Raw genomic sequence first — 15,643 nt, 5'->3', positions numbered from 1 at the left:
GTGGAGGTAAAACACCCTCTTGGATAGATTGTCACGTCGCTTCGTCTAGAGTGCCTCCCTCAATGTCATCAGGAGATTTTGATACTATGTTCTCGATGAGAATTATCTTTTAGTCCCACATTGTGGCAGTCGCTAGAAACAACTAGCATTACCTCCCACGACGATGGTTGGGTGTTCACCTTTGACAATGGTGGTGAATTACAACAGTCTCCTTGCTATAGCAAGCTGTGCCACTGGCTCTATTTGAAATACATTGACAGTACACGCGAGATGTCACTGGAGATGAGCAAGTTTGTCACATCTCGCGGTTTTTCTGAAAGTCACTAAGGCTGCGTCTTCAGAGATGTTCCTTTGCTGCTGTGGACGTACTGGTCGTGAACTCGTACAGAAGCGGTGGATGTAGTGCTCTGATGGTGATATTTGAAGGAAATCCTCAGCTATTGCAATGCAGTAAAGAACACAGCGTTTAACTTGTTTTAAGGGACGGCACTTAATTATTGTTGTGGTTCTTCACATCACATCCCTTTACGCTTAATGGGCTGCACAACATTAGTTACCGATTCTGCAATTGTTGGCAAATTACTCTTTAAGTATCCGCTTCCGACACTCCTTACGCGACTGATCGGCCCTAGATTATGCAATTATGATATTTTTAATTATATTTTGATAATATTTTTAACATTTGACGAGAGCCACCGTCGACACACTCTATGACTGTGGCCCTTGCTCAGACTGCCGCTACCAGCACAGCTCTTGAGCTAGCCGAGACAACGGAGTTTCTATGTCACCAGTTTCAGTCACTCCTTGCCACGGAAATTTCATGATGTGTTGAGACAGCTCAGCCAATCGCTAATTTCTGTCATTTTGCCAGGCCACGACACGCTGGAACCTCCACGTCAGTCAGACGCCGTATTGTCTTTCTATGCAGACAGTAGGCTTTACGGGGTACTGTACTATCTTGTGCTCTCGCAGATACCTGCTGTGTAACATAAACGTTACAGAATCCACTTGTTCCCACTGCTTCCTTTGCTAGTTTGACTCCTAGTGTAATAGACCCAGCAGTCGTCGATGGAGATGAGGCAGCCTCGATAAGCTTAATACAACTGCAGCTTTTCCACTTGTGCCTCGGTGGCATACATTTTTTTGAAAGGGTGGTCAAAGTTACGAACAAGGAGTTGAAAACTGATTCTTGACTGAGTTTCTCCTTTTCCACTTTTCCCTTGATTGTGGTGCACCTGTAACGACCTGGCCTATTTCGGACCAGTACACTTCAGGATGTATGAGAGAAATGGTGAGGGAGAGGGCAGATTTACCCCGGGGCATACAGTCAAACAGTGGTAGTATTGACAGGTGTTTCTTCAAGCAGTCGTATACAGAATTCTATATGTCCTCATGGCCACTCTGCTTGCTTGCAAATGCAGCCAATGGCGGAATGTACTGACATCGAAATTCACGGTGACGTCCGTTGTTGTGGGTCGCGGGAGGCAATCGCAGAATGAGCAGCCACCAGCAGGCGACGTATTACGAGCTGCTAGTGGTGAAGAACAAGCGGAGCCCGTCAAAGTCCTCCGCAGTCTTGCTGACTACACACTCCTTGCTCTTGCTCGTGATCCCCATATCGTGCGATTGGGTGCAGTAACCGACACCAGCAATGTCCAGCTCTTCCCCCAGCGATGTAGCTAGGAGGCTGTGAGGCCGCGCCTCCCTCCATGAATCGTAGAAAGCTTCCAGTCCATCGACTGAAGTCCCTGAGACGATTGATGCTGGGTGCACACCAGCTCCCCGCATCGGTGAGGTTTCCCAAGTCCCACGGCCGCCACGCCACAGGCAGTCACGCCTCGCCAGAACTCGATGAGTCAATCAGTGGCAGAAGTCAGCCAATCATCACCAAGCGTGGGTCGTGGTTTCTCCGAAACTCAAAAGCTTGTCGTTCTCTTTGGTTCAGGGCACAGTCAGAATGGCGGTACGACTGAATGCTTTTGGCCCTTCAGCTCGACTATTTACACCCTTGAGTAGCTACGGTTCTGACGTAGTCCTACTGAAGTGGAACGAGAAAGTTTGCTTCCTATTACTTGTCATGTCAGCCTTCACTAGCTCGCTCTGCCCCGAGCACGGCTTGCTAGGCCCGGTTAAATTTGCAACGAGCGAGTTTATCGGTAGCTCCCAAGTGCCCAGTTCCAAAATATACGCTATGCGATCAAAAGTATCCGGACACCACCAGCGAATTACGTTTTTTACATTAGGTGCATTGTGCTGCTACCTACTGCCAGGTATTCCACATCAGCGACCTCAGCAGTCATTAGACATCGTCAGAGAGCAGAATCGGGCGCTCCGCGGAACTCACGGACTTCGAACGTGGTCAGGTGATTGGGTGTCACTTGTGTTATACGTCTGTACGCGAGATTTCCACACTCCTAAAAATCCCTAGGTCCACTGTTTCCGATGTGACACTGATATGGAAACGTGAAGGGACACGTACAGCACAAAAGCGTACAGGCCGACCCCGTCTTTTGACTGACAGAGACCGCCGGCAGTTGAAGAGAGTCGTAATGTGTAATAGGCAGACATATATCCAGACCATCACACAGGAATTCCAAACTGCATCAGACCCACTGCAAGTACTACGACAGTTAGGAAGGAGATGAGAAAACTTGGATTTCATGGTCGAGCGGCTGCTCATAAGCCACACATGATGCCGGTAGATGCCAAACGACGCCTCGCTTGGTGTAAGGAGCGTAAACGTTGGACGATTGAACGGTGGAAAACCGTTGTGTGGAGCGACGAATCACGGTACACAGTGTGGCGATCCGATGGCAGGGTGTGGGTATGGCGAATGTCCGGTGAACTTCATCTGCCGGCGTGTGTAGTCCCAACAGTCAAATTCGGAGGCGGTGGCGTTATGGTGTGATCGTGGTTCTCATGGAGTTAGTGTTTTGCGTGGCACTATCACAGCATAGGCCTACAATGATGTGTTAAGAACCTTCTTGCTTCCCACTATTGAAGAGCAATTCGAGGATAGTGATTGCATCTTTCAACACGATCGATCACCTGTTCATAACGCACAGCCTGTGGTGGAGTGGTTAGACGACAATAACGTCCCTGTAATGGACTGGCATGCACATAGTCCTGACCTGAACCCTATAGAACACATTTGGGACGTTTTGGAACGCCGTCTTCGTGCTAGGCCTCACCGACCGACGTCGATACCTCTCCTCAGTGCAGCCCTCCGTGAAGAATGGGCTGCCATTCCCCAAGAAACCTTGTAGCACCTGATTGAAAGTATCCCTGAGAGAGTGGAAGCTGTCATCAAGGCTAATGGTGGGCCAACACCACATCGAATTCCAGCATTACCGATGGTGAGCGCTGCGAACTATTAAGTCATTTCCAGCCAGGTGTCCGCATACTTTTAATCACGTAGTGTAACTTCACTCTTGTGCATATCGAGTTAGCTGGTGCATGCACTCGACCCTTGACTAGTATCGTAAACTGCCGTCTGCCCAGAGTGTTTTGTCATAATATCAACAACCCTGTCCTGTGGCTCACTTGATTAGCACATCGGCTGGGCTGGCCTCTACTGCCTAAAACTTTCAAAATTCACAATTCCCGATCTTTTCGGGGCTGCGGCACACCAGTATTCGCCCACCAAGGACTCAACTTGTCTTGCCATTCCCGCTTCTTCACAGAGATGTAGTCTGCCACTTCATTCTTTGCCGCTGAGACTTGGTTGAGCAGATTGAAAGCGTCGTCGCAATCCAACCACTATGTATCACCGTTCATTGCTGCGACATAATTTCAGCTTTATCACTACCCCTTGCAGAATTTTTCGCAAGCGTTAGTGGAGGTGTACGCTCAGCGAAGTTTGTTCGCAGCCCGATTGCTGCAGATTCCAGTACCTCCTCAATAGGGATTCGGTCGTGGTTGCGGTGCGCACGTGGCTGACGCCGGGAAAACACAGTGCCTCGGAGAGTGACTCCATTAGCTGGTGGCATTGAATTAGTCCACTTGTTGCAGAGGTATTTTGGCCGGCGCCGGAGGCGGCCAGACGCCGAGTGGCTGGCGCGCCTGAGGCTGCGGCTCGGCCGGTCGTTAGCGCGGCACGTGCCGGCCATTACGCGCGGCACCGTGGAGCGCCGCCCACCGCGGAGGGCTGCAATCTCCCTCTGCAGTTTATGTCCCGTCAAACGTCATAAGACGCACGTGTACTGCTCCCTTCCCTGCTGACCCCCAACATTTGACACGAGATGTAAGGACGAGGAAGGTTAGTGCTTTTTGGTTGAAACTCACGGCTGTGAGCAGACGTAATAGGGTTTTCCTTAGCAAAAGTAGGGAGCGCTTGGACGGGCCGCAGCTACCACTGTACTTGATTTACGGATAGAAACGTTACAGAGCGGGCTTTCTCTCTCTCTCTCTCTCTCTCTCTCTCTCTCTCTCTCTCTCTCTCTCTCCCTCCCTCTCTCTCTCTCTCTCTGTGTGTGTGTGTGTGTGTGTTTACGTATTTCAGTGAGTGAGGGGGGGGGGGGGAGACGTGATTAGTCTTCTGACTGGTTTACTTTTGAATGCATTATGGGAAAGGCAGTGATCAATGTCTTACAAATATTTACTATTAAAAACAGTCTTTATGACGATTTATTTGTCAAGGTGACCGGTTTCGGCCACTACTGTGGTCATCTTCAGACCATTGAGTAGTGATTCACCAGCAGAAAGAGGTTCCTACTCGATGGTCTGAAGATAACCACAGTAGTGGTCGAAACCGGTCACCTACTACTGGTGATTCTCCAACAGAAAGAGGTGCCTACTCAATGGTCTGAAGATGACCACAGTAGTGGTCGAAACCGGTCACCTTACACTAGTGATTCTCCAACAGAAAGAGGTGCCTACTCAATGGTCTGAAGATGACCACAGTAGTGGTCGAAACCGGTCACCTACTACTAGTGATTCACCAGCGGAAAGAGGTTCCTACTCGATGGTCTGAAGATGACCACAGTAGTGGTCGAAACCGGTCACCTACTACTGGTGATTCTCCAACAGAAAGAGGTGCCTACTCAATGGTCTGAAGATGACCACAGTAGTGGTCGAAACCGGTCACCTACTACTAGTGATTCACCAGCAGAAAGAGGTTCCTACTCGATGGTCTGAAGATGACCACAGTAGTGGTCGAAACCGGTCACCTACTACTGGTGATTCTCCAACAGAAAGAGGTGCCTACTCAATGGTCTGAAGATGACCACAGTAGTGGTCGAAACCGGTCACCTACTACTGGTGATTCTCCAACAGAAAGAGGTGCCTACTCAATGGTCTGAAGATGACCACAGTAGTGGTCGAAACCGGTCACCTAACACTAGTGATTCTCCAACAGAAAGAGGTGCCTACTCAATGGTCTGAAGATGACCACAGTAGTGGTCGAAACCGGTCACCTACTTCTAGTGATTCTCCAACAGAAAGAGGTGCCTACTCAATGGTCTGAAGATGACCACAGTAGTGGTCGAAACCGGTCACCTACTACTAGTGATTCTCCAACAGAAAGAGGTGCCTACTCAATGGACTGAAGATGACCACAGTAGTGGTCGAAACCGGTCACCTACTACTAGTGATTCTCCAACAGAAAGAGGTGCCTACTCAATGGTCTGAAGATGACCACAGTAGTGGTCGAAACCGGTCACCTACTACTAGCGATTCTCCAACAGAAAGAGGTGCCTACTCAATGGTCTGAAGATGACCACAGTAGTGGTAGAAATCGGTCTCCTTGATAAATAAATCGTGATCAAGACTGTTTTTAATAGTAAATATTTATGACTGGTTTGATGCGGCCCGCCACGAATTCCTCTCCTGTGCCAAACTTTTCATCTCAGAGTAGCACTTGCAACCTACGTCCTTAATTATTTGTTGGATGTCATCCTAACTTTGTCTTCCCACACAGTTTTTACCCTCTACAACTCCCTGTAGTACCATGGTAGTTATTCGCTCCCTGTAGTACCATGGTAGTTATTCACTGATGTCATCTTGTCCCTTCTTCTCGTCAGTGTTTTCCATTTATTCCTTTCCTCGTTGATTCTGGGGGGCACCTCCTGATTCCTTATCTAATTTTCAACATTCTTCTGCAACACCACATCCCAAACGCTTCGATTCTCTCGTGTTCCGGTTTCCGCTCAGTCCATGTTTCGCTACCATGAAAAGCTGTGTTCCAAACGCACATTCTCAGAAATTTCATTCTTACCTTGAGTCATATTTGATATCACCAGACTTCTCTTGGCCAGGAGTGCCCTTTTTGCCACTGCTAGTCTACTTTTTATGTCCTCCTTGTTCCGTCAAGGGTTTTGTTCTGCCTGAGCAGCAGAATTCCTTATCTTCGTGATCACTGATTCTGATGTTAAGTTTCTCGCTTTTCTCATTTACACTACTTATCATTATCGAATGAAACAACAAGTTTACTGTTACCAGTAGCTGTTTATTTACAATCAAACCGCGTTTCTGCGGTTCGAAGCCCCATCACCAGGTGGATTTACGTGTGTGAGTATAACATATGTGTATGTTGTGTTACGATTTTGGGGCAACTGAAGAAACGTTATTTCAAAACATAGTTTTGAGGAGGTTTTTGGCTAAAAAACTAAACCAAACCTATATCTAAAGAAAAATATAAACAAGTAAAAAAGAATACCTCCAGTGGTCATAGGAACATTTTTGTGTTGTTGCACATTACATGTGAACTGTCATGTTTTGTAAACAAAGACGTCATCTGGAACTACTAGGTGCAAAGAGCATACAGTAAAACGCAAACATTATCTCGAAGCACAAAGAATATAGATCGTACCAACATTATTATTTTGGAAATGTGGAGATCTTTCTTTGAGTTGTTCAATAGATGCGCCGGAATAAATATTTCAATGGGTATAGAAATCCTTTTATGTTTACATATGTTGAATTTTCGTACTCGTTTTATACTCGTTTATATAGTTAGGTAACATGTTGCAAACTTAAAGTGCAATAATTATGTTGCTGGGATTGAGAAACAGGGATGAAAGGATGGAGGAAGAGAGAGAGAGAGGGAGAGAGAGAGAGAGAGAGAGAGAGAGAGAGAGAGAGAGAGAGAGAGAGAGATTTAAATATAGGGTGAAACGGGTGATTAGAGGAGAGCAAACTTTTCAAGAGCAGGTGGTTCTTAAGGTTACATGCAATGACTAAGTATAGGTTGGAGTAATACATTGGTCAGTGTTTTAAAATATGCAGGTGCATATACAATTTATGCTGTTGGTTGATGTACACATAATTTCAAGCTGGCAGGGGATACGAAGATGATTACTATTGTAAATTTTGTCATTTTAGTCATTTAAAATGGATTCAGTTTTTGTTTGTTGATGTTTGTGTATTTGGAGTGTTTCATGGACGCTTAGTCTTTTGTCTTTAGATTGAATGTGTAGGAATGTGATACCAATCTTGTTGACATGGTGTTTTGTTTCCTGCAGGTGGGTGGCTCTTACTGATGTGTGGTAATTTTTGTTTTCTAGTGCTTCCATGTCTTCGTTGAATCCAATTTCCAATGTGCTACCAGTCTGGTCTATGTAGAAACAGTCATAGTCCAAACATTCAATTTTTGTCCACACTCATATGATGAAGTGCATTCTGTTTTTTGTCCTGTTGTGAGGGCACTTCTGCTCAATGTTGTTGTCAGTGGTAAAGGATATGCTTATGCCTTTTCGTTTGAAGACATTCGCAGTCTACATCTACATCTACATGGATACTCTGAATATCACATTTAAGTGCCTGGAAGAGGGTTCATCGAACCACCTTCACAATTCTCTATTATTCCAATCTCGTACAGCGCGCGGAAAGAATGAACACCTGTATCTTTCCGTACGAGCTCTGATTTCCCTTATTTTATCGTGGTGATTTTTCTCCCTATGTAGGTCGGTGTCAACAAAATATTTTCGCATTCGGAGGAGAAAGTTGGTCATTGGAATTTCGAGAGAAGATTCCGCCGCAACGAAAAACACCTTTCTTTTAATGATTTCCAGCCGAAATCCAGTATTATTTTTGTGACACTCTCTCCCATATTTTGCGATTGTACAGAACGTGCTGCCTTTCTTTGAACTATTTCGATGTACTCCGTCAGTCCTATCTGGTAAGGATCTCACACCGATCAGCAGTATTCTAAAAGAGGACGGACAAGCGTAGTGTAGACAATCTCCTAAGTAGGTCTGTTACATTTTCTAAGTGTCCTGCCAATAAAACGCAGTCTTTGGTCAGCCTTCCCCATAACATTTTCTATGTGTTCTTTCCAATTTAAGTTGTTCGTAATTGTAATACCTAGGTATTTAGTTGAATTTTGCATTAGACTGATTCATCGTGTAACCGAAGTTTAAGGAGTTCCTTTTAGTACTAATGTGGATGACCTCACACTTTTCGTTATTTAGGGTCAACTGCCACTTTTCTCACCATTCAGATATCTTTTCTAAATCGTTTTGCAGTTCGTTTTGATCTTCTTTTCCTTATTTTTCTTTCTGTTCCTTATGATGTGATTACTTTGACATTATTGAGTATTTTAGGGTATCTATCATGGAGCTGTTATAGGCAATTGCAATAGCTGCATATTTTATTATTTCAATATCTTGTTTACATTTATCTTCACAGTGTGATGGGTGGATAGCTCAGTTGATCATATACCGGAATGCTGCCATTTTATTGACTGTAGAATGGCAGGAGGAACTGTAGATGGTAATTTGCATTGTGATAGGTTTCCAATAAACTTCAAACTGGTGTCTATTATTCTTTATTCTACTGGTAAGGTCTGAAAAATTTTAGCTGTCATCAGCTTGGCGTTCAACTGTGAATTTTATATTTTCATGGGAAGGTAATGTGAGTAGAAGTGATTTTTTTTGCTTTTGTAGGCTGGCATTAATTATATGTAGTATGGGTTCTATTGGCACAGAGGCACAAAGGTTTTGTATGTCGAACGAGGCAAGTGTGGCCCCATTAGAAATGTTTACGTTTTTGTCATGTTATGTTCGCTAATTTTGTCTCTTTTTTTATTTTTTACTCTCAGTCCATATTCTGTACTCATTAATCTATTCATTCGATTAACAGATCCTATAAATCTTCTTCACATTCACTAAGCCAGCAATTTCTTCAGCGAATCTTATAATTGATATCTTTTCATATTGAAGTTCAACCTCAGACTTTAACCTTTCTTTTATTTCCATAATTGCTTCTTCGAAACATCAGTTGATCAGTTAGGACGAAACATTACATCCGTGTCTGACATGCTTCTTGAACCGAGTACTTCGTTCTTGGTCTTCCAGTCTTACCCTTCCCTGGTTCTTCAATTCCTGTGGCAACCTGTTGAACATGGAACCTATAGAATAGTGAAAATCCGACTACACTTAGGCTGTATATGTGTTATTCAAGCGCAAATAATTTTTACTAGTATTAAAAGTGGATATGGTAGTTACTTCTGAGTGCGTCCATACAGAGTATATGTACCAGATGGTGCACTACACAAAGTTCACGAACTGAAACCGTACTCTTTTGTGACTGCACTTTTCTGGGCTAAGAATATTCTTTGCCAATGCTCACCGGTACCGCGACATATAATACCATAACAGAACGGAACTATGCAAAGTAAATACTGGTTCACATTTCAATGGCAGAAACTGCTCATTATTCTTATGGTTCCCTGGTATGCAACGAGAGGAGTGAAAACAAAATGACACAGCCCATCGATAAAGTGAAATACGTACAAGAGGGAGTAACAAAAAAGTGAAGATAGGTAAGAAATATTCTGTTTGGTTGCTGGAGCGTATTAGCAGACGTGATAACACTGAAGTGCCAGGCCCACGGTAACAGAAAATGCCGCGAGACACCAAAACAAAATCGCGCAACTCACGCTCATACTACATTTTTTACATGTGTGTGTGTGTGTGTGTGTGTGTGTGTGTGTGTGTGTGTGTGTGTGTTTGTGCGTGGGCGCGTGCGTACGTGCGTACGTGCTACCTTCTGTTGACGCTGAGCCCCTGGGGTGATGGAAATTTATGATCCAATTTCCGCTTTACTTAGGCATGAGAAGAGGCTTGGGCTCATGGTCCGTAGGCCCTACTAAAGTTGTGGTTTCAGACATTATTTTGGAGTTTTATTGTGGAGCCACCGCAACTCCTAGAGGAACTTTTACCAGGTGCCATTATTCTGGAACGACTGAGCCTGTATATTCCATATGTCTGGTGATAGAATCGTAGCACGTCGATTTTGTCCAATAGAGTTTGGTGTGTCACAGGTCGGTGGAAAGTGGAGTTGTAGGTGCTACAGTCTGGAGCCGAGCTACCGCTACGGTCGCAGGTTCGAATCCTGCCTCGGGCATGGATGTGTGTGATGTCCTTAGGTTGGTTAGGTTTAATTAGTTCTAAGTTCTAGGCGACTGATGACCTCGGAAGTTAAGTCGCATAATGCTCAGAGCCATTTGAACCAAAGTGGAGTTCTTGGTGTAAACCGTTGATCCTGAATTATCTCGGGGCTTCAAGAACGAGTGCTAAATACCAGTTCTGGATTACCTGTAGCAGCCTGAGGTTCGCCGTGCTAATGTTCCCCCGTACTGAGAAGCTATAGTGTAATGCGGGTAGGGTCGTTGCCTTATATAGTCTAAGCTATGCCTTTACGTTCATTTGCACGCTGGTCAGTATGGTGTACGGTGCAGGAGAAGTAATAAATGCGCCCTCTTAGACTGGATGCGAAGTTTGAAAGGTGATTTGCTGTCCTAAGTTATCCCTAGATATTTAACCTGATTGGTCCATCCAATTTCTGAGTTGCGAAGGGTAAGTTTGTGACGGACATCAGGAAGTTGGCGAGTGAACTCTGATTTTTTCCGGCGTTGAGTGAATGTGGTCCGTTACTGCCCACATTTCGTTAAAGTGAGCTGATTCTGTAATCGACCAATGGCAGCAGCGATTCATTTGCTGCTCGTTAGTAGGGCGATGTCGTCCGCAAACTGTGCGAGGACGACCTTGGGAAGCACTGGTAAATCATTTAAATACAGGATAAAGAGTGTCGGCAACAAGACCGATCCTTGTGGGAGGCCTTCCTGGACTAGTTTGTAGCTGAATCTTTGACCATCACTCATGATCATGATCCGCCGGTTTTGTAAAAAGCTATTAATCTGTCAAAGTCAGCAGTCTGAAACGATCTGGAGATCTTCAAGTCTGAAATCACCTTATTTTATCACATCTTGTCGTACGACTTTACAATGTCTATTCGACATTATCTCTACCCTCCGCCGTTTTGTTTTGGCCACTGTAATAGCGTGCTGCTATTGTATGGAGCAAGGATTTCAGTGTGCATAAAGATTGCAGACACCTGCAAGGAAATAAACAAAATTTTTTCGAACTGATAGTTAAAGCTATATGACTACGCCTCATACAAACATTGATAACATTTTTCCTATAACGGAAATGAGGCTAGTAGCTTAGAGCGTTTCTGTCAGTGAAGCTGTCAAACAGTAAAAACTTTCAGGGCGCGTGTTTAAACTGCACTTTCTACTAAAAGACTTGTGATGTTGCCGTAGCGCAAGGCGCCAGCGCCTACGGAAGGAACTGGACGCAGGCGCGGGAGCTTGCCGGGTAGCGGCACGGCGGCCGGTCAGGGGCCGGGGGCCCGGCCTGGCCTTGCCCGCGACACGTGGCGCCCGGCGCGGGGGCGGCGCCCAGCGGCTGTCTGCTGTCGGCCGTCGGCTCGGGCCGTTGGCGACGAGCGGCGCGTGAAGCCTCGAGCGAGCTGCCCCACGCTCCAGATACCGCGGACCGGCTCGCAACAGCGGCACACGACCGAAGGCGCCGGCCGGCAGAAGAGCCAGAGGCACACCTTCACATGCTTTTCACAGCTTCGCTAGATGATTCTACCACAATCAGCAAGCGCACGTTCTTCACCCGCTGTCTACGAAATTGCTCTGCTCCCCATGTCCACATCAGGAATGGCAGCAAATAAGGAAATTTTACATATTGCCCATATACAGTATACTACGAAGAATATATATTTTAGGACGTACGTGGAGCAAAATTTCCATATAAAAATCACGTTTACAAATGAAAATTTGACATCCACTGTTAGTATCGAGGTTCTAAACAGACGGATTTCACTCCTCAAAATCCGATTACTGTTTTCGAAGAAATTGCAGTAGCATTTACGATGTCGGTTCTTGATCAAATTTGACCTTTGATCTTGACCTCGTCCCCCCTCCTTCACACCCTCATTTCCTCCTCACCGCTCTCCAATCACCTGTTCTGTCCTTTCCTCTGGCCTCACCTCCTTCTCCTCTCCTCTCATCCCTACGCACAGCCTGCTACCCCATTCCTAAGCCCCACCGATAACTCTCTTCTCCCAACACAGACACCTTTTTTTCGAGAAAGCTCAGTCACAGAGCTTTTAAACCAGCACACATGTAGAGCTCTCCAACATTACAAACATTTTATTGTCCAGTCACATTTCTTTAATTTTTACGCCAGACCATTTTCTTTTTAATTTAAGTTGGGAAAAGGTAAGTAAACTTTGTTATTTAAAATGTAATCTCCATAACTGTTAACATATTTATCCTATTGTTAGACGAGTCGATCATTGCCTTCATGGAAAAATGTTTTCCTACAGAACCATGATTGGACGCAGGCATCCATCTCTTCGTTCGAAGAAAATAGACGGCTATGAATGTTTTACTTCAGCGCTCCAAACATATAGAAATATCATGGGAAGAGATTGGGATGAAGTTTCTGCAGTATACTCGAGATGTCGAGCGGGATTAGCCGAGCGGTCTGGGGCGCTGTAGTCATGAACTAATCGGCTGGTCCCGGCGGAGATTCGAGTCCTCCCGCGGGCATGGGCGTGTGTATTCGTCCTTAGGATAATTTAGGCTAAGTAGTGAGTAAGCTTAGGCACTGATTACCTTAGCAGTTAAGTCTCATAAGATTTCACACACATAAGATATCACACACACAAGATTTCACACACACGTACTCGAGACAAACTTGGCAACATGTGGGAGGGCATTTTGTTGGTCGGTTGTTTCGACTACGCTGCAAAAGCTTCGCTGGAGAGCCCTTACACACCCTCTGAATGCTCCCGATCTCTCCTGAAGCGATTTCGGCATTTTTGGTGAAGAAAGACGTTCGTGGATGTCGATTTCCTTTAGATGAAGAGGCGGATGCCTGGCCTTAGTCAAGGTTCTTAAGTCAACCGGAAATTTTTCATGAAGGCAGCGACCATCTTGTCTCACTGCGGGATAAGTGTATTAACAGCTACTGGCATTACTTTTGAAATCATGAACACTTACTTTTATTCTATCTGCTCGTTTTCATTTCGGGAACCTTATATAAAAATTACGATTAAATCCATACCATTAGCTGCTTACAGGCGTTTAAATGCATCATAGGAGACGTTGAAAATGTGTGTTACGACCGGGACTCGAACCCGGGATCTCCTGCTTCCATGGCAGACACTATCCATCCGAGCCATCGAGGGCACAGAGGATAGTCCGACTGCAGGGATTTATCACCAGCACGCTCCACGTGAGACCCACATTCTCAACTTATAGTCCACAATCTACACTCGTAGTGCTCCTGCCATTATACCCATTACTTGCGGCAGACAATGCACCGAGTCCCGTAAGAGTTCAGGCAATTCGTGTGCATCCGTACTAAAGAAGGTCATTAGCTTGCAGTCTCACTATCCTCTGTGCCCTCGGTGGCGCAGATGCATAGAACGTCTGCCATGTAAGTAGGAGATCCCGGGTTCGAGTCCCGGTCGGGGCACACATTTTCAACCTCCCCATTGATGTATTTCAACTCCTGTTAGCAGCTATGTTATTTATTCAATTGTAATTTCATTCTAGAGAGCTGCACATGTCCGAATGAACAGATACCATCTTCATATTATATATAATAGCATGGTCTAGATTCCAATAGCTCCCACGTAAGGAAGAATTTGGGCAACGAAAAATGAGAAAAAGAAATAGCTAGTCGGATCGTTACTTATCTGCGTTATTAACAACTTGGCCACAGAAATTCACCTACTTCGTTACTCATATCGTGGCTCAGGAACAAAGTGACAAAAGAAACGTGATTTTAGAGGCAATCCATAAGATGAAGCACTCAAGGAAAATGACATCAATTGTGCAGTACAACCAGACAATTTGCTAGTCATCCAGCGGACTAGCTTCTGGTTGGGAAATGTGTGGTGAAGATTCACCGGAAAAGACGCTAAGCTGAGTGTAAAATTAGTTGCTTTAGCAGTATCTGGTGCAGTGAGAGCTATATTTAAAATAGGATTGTGTGTGTGTATGTCAAGCCGACAAAACTCTACCAGCTGGTGAGCAAGATGTATGAGACAGGCGAAATACCCTCAGACTTCAAGAAGAATATAATAATTCCAATCCCAAAGAAAGCAGGTGCTGACAGATGTGAAAATTACCGAACTATCAGTTTAATAAGCCACGGCTGCAAAATACTAACGCGAATTCTTTACAGACGAATGGAAAAACTGGTAGATGCAGACCTCGGGGAGGATCAGTTTGGATTCCGTCGAAATGTTGGAACACGTGAGGCAATACTGACCTTACGACTTATCTTAGAAGAAAGATTAAGAAAAGGCAAACCTACGTTTCTAGCATTTGTAGACTTAGAGAAAGCTTTTGACAATGTTGACTGGAATACTCTTTTTCAAATTCTAAAGGTGGCAGGGGTAAAATACAGGGAGCGAAAGGCTATTTACAATTTGTACAGAAACCAGATGGCAGTCATAAGAGTCGAGGGGCATGAAAGGGAAGCAGTGGTTGGGAAAGGAGTGAGACAGGGTTGTAGCCTCTCCCCGATGTTATTCAATCTGTATATTGAGCAAGCAGTAAAGGAAACAAAAGAAAAATTTGGAGTAGGTATTAAAATTCATGGAGACGAAGTAAAAACTTTGAGGTTCGCCGATGACATTGTAATTCTGTCAGAGACGGCAAAGGACTTGGAAGAGCAGTTGAACGGAATGGACAGTGTCTTGAAAGGAGGATATAAGATGAACATTAACAAAAGCAAAACGAGGATAATGGAATGTAGTCAAATTAAATCGGGTGATGCTGAGGGAATTAGATTAGGAAATGAGACACTTGAAGTAGTAAAGGAGTTTTGCTATTTAGGAAGTAAAATAACTGATGATGGTCGAAGTAGAGAGGATATAAAATGTAGACTGGCAATGGCAAGGAAAGCGTTTCTGAAGAAGAGAAATTTGTTAACATCGAATATAGATTTATGTATCAGGAAGTCGTTTCTGAAAGTATTTGCTTGGAGTGTAGCCATGTATGGAAGTGAAACATGGACGATAACTAGTTTGGACAAGAAGAGAATAGAAGCTTTCGAAATGTGGTGCTACAGAAGAATACTGAAGATAAGGTGGATAGATCACGTAACTAATGAGGAGGTATTGAATAGGATTGGGGAGAAGAGAAGTTTGTGGCACAACTTGACTAGAAGAAGGGATCGGTTGGTAGGACATGTTTTGAGGCATCAAGGGATCACAAATTTAGCATTGGAGGGCAGCGTGGAGGGTAAAAATCGTAGAGGGAGACCGAGAGATGAGTACACTAAGCAGATTCAGAAGGATGTAGGTTGCAGTAGGTACTGGGAGATGAAGCAGC

This window comes from Schistocerca gregaria, chromosome 2 (assembly GCF_023897955.1).
Source record: "Schistocerca gregaria isolate iqSchGreg1 chromosome 2, iqSchGreg1.2, whole genome shotgun sequence".
Classification (NCBI taxonomy): domain Eukaryota; kingdom Metazoa; phylum Arthropoda; class Insecta; order Orthoptera; family Acrididae; genus Schistocerca; species Schistocerca gregaria.
Note: the sequence above shows the minus strand (reverse complement) of the source record.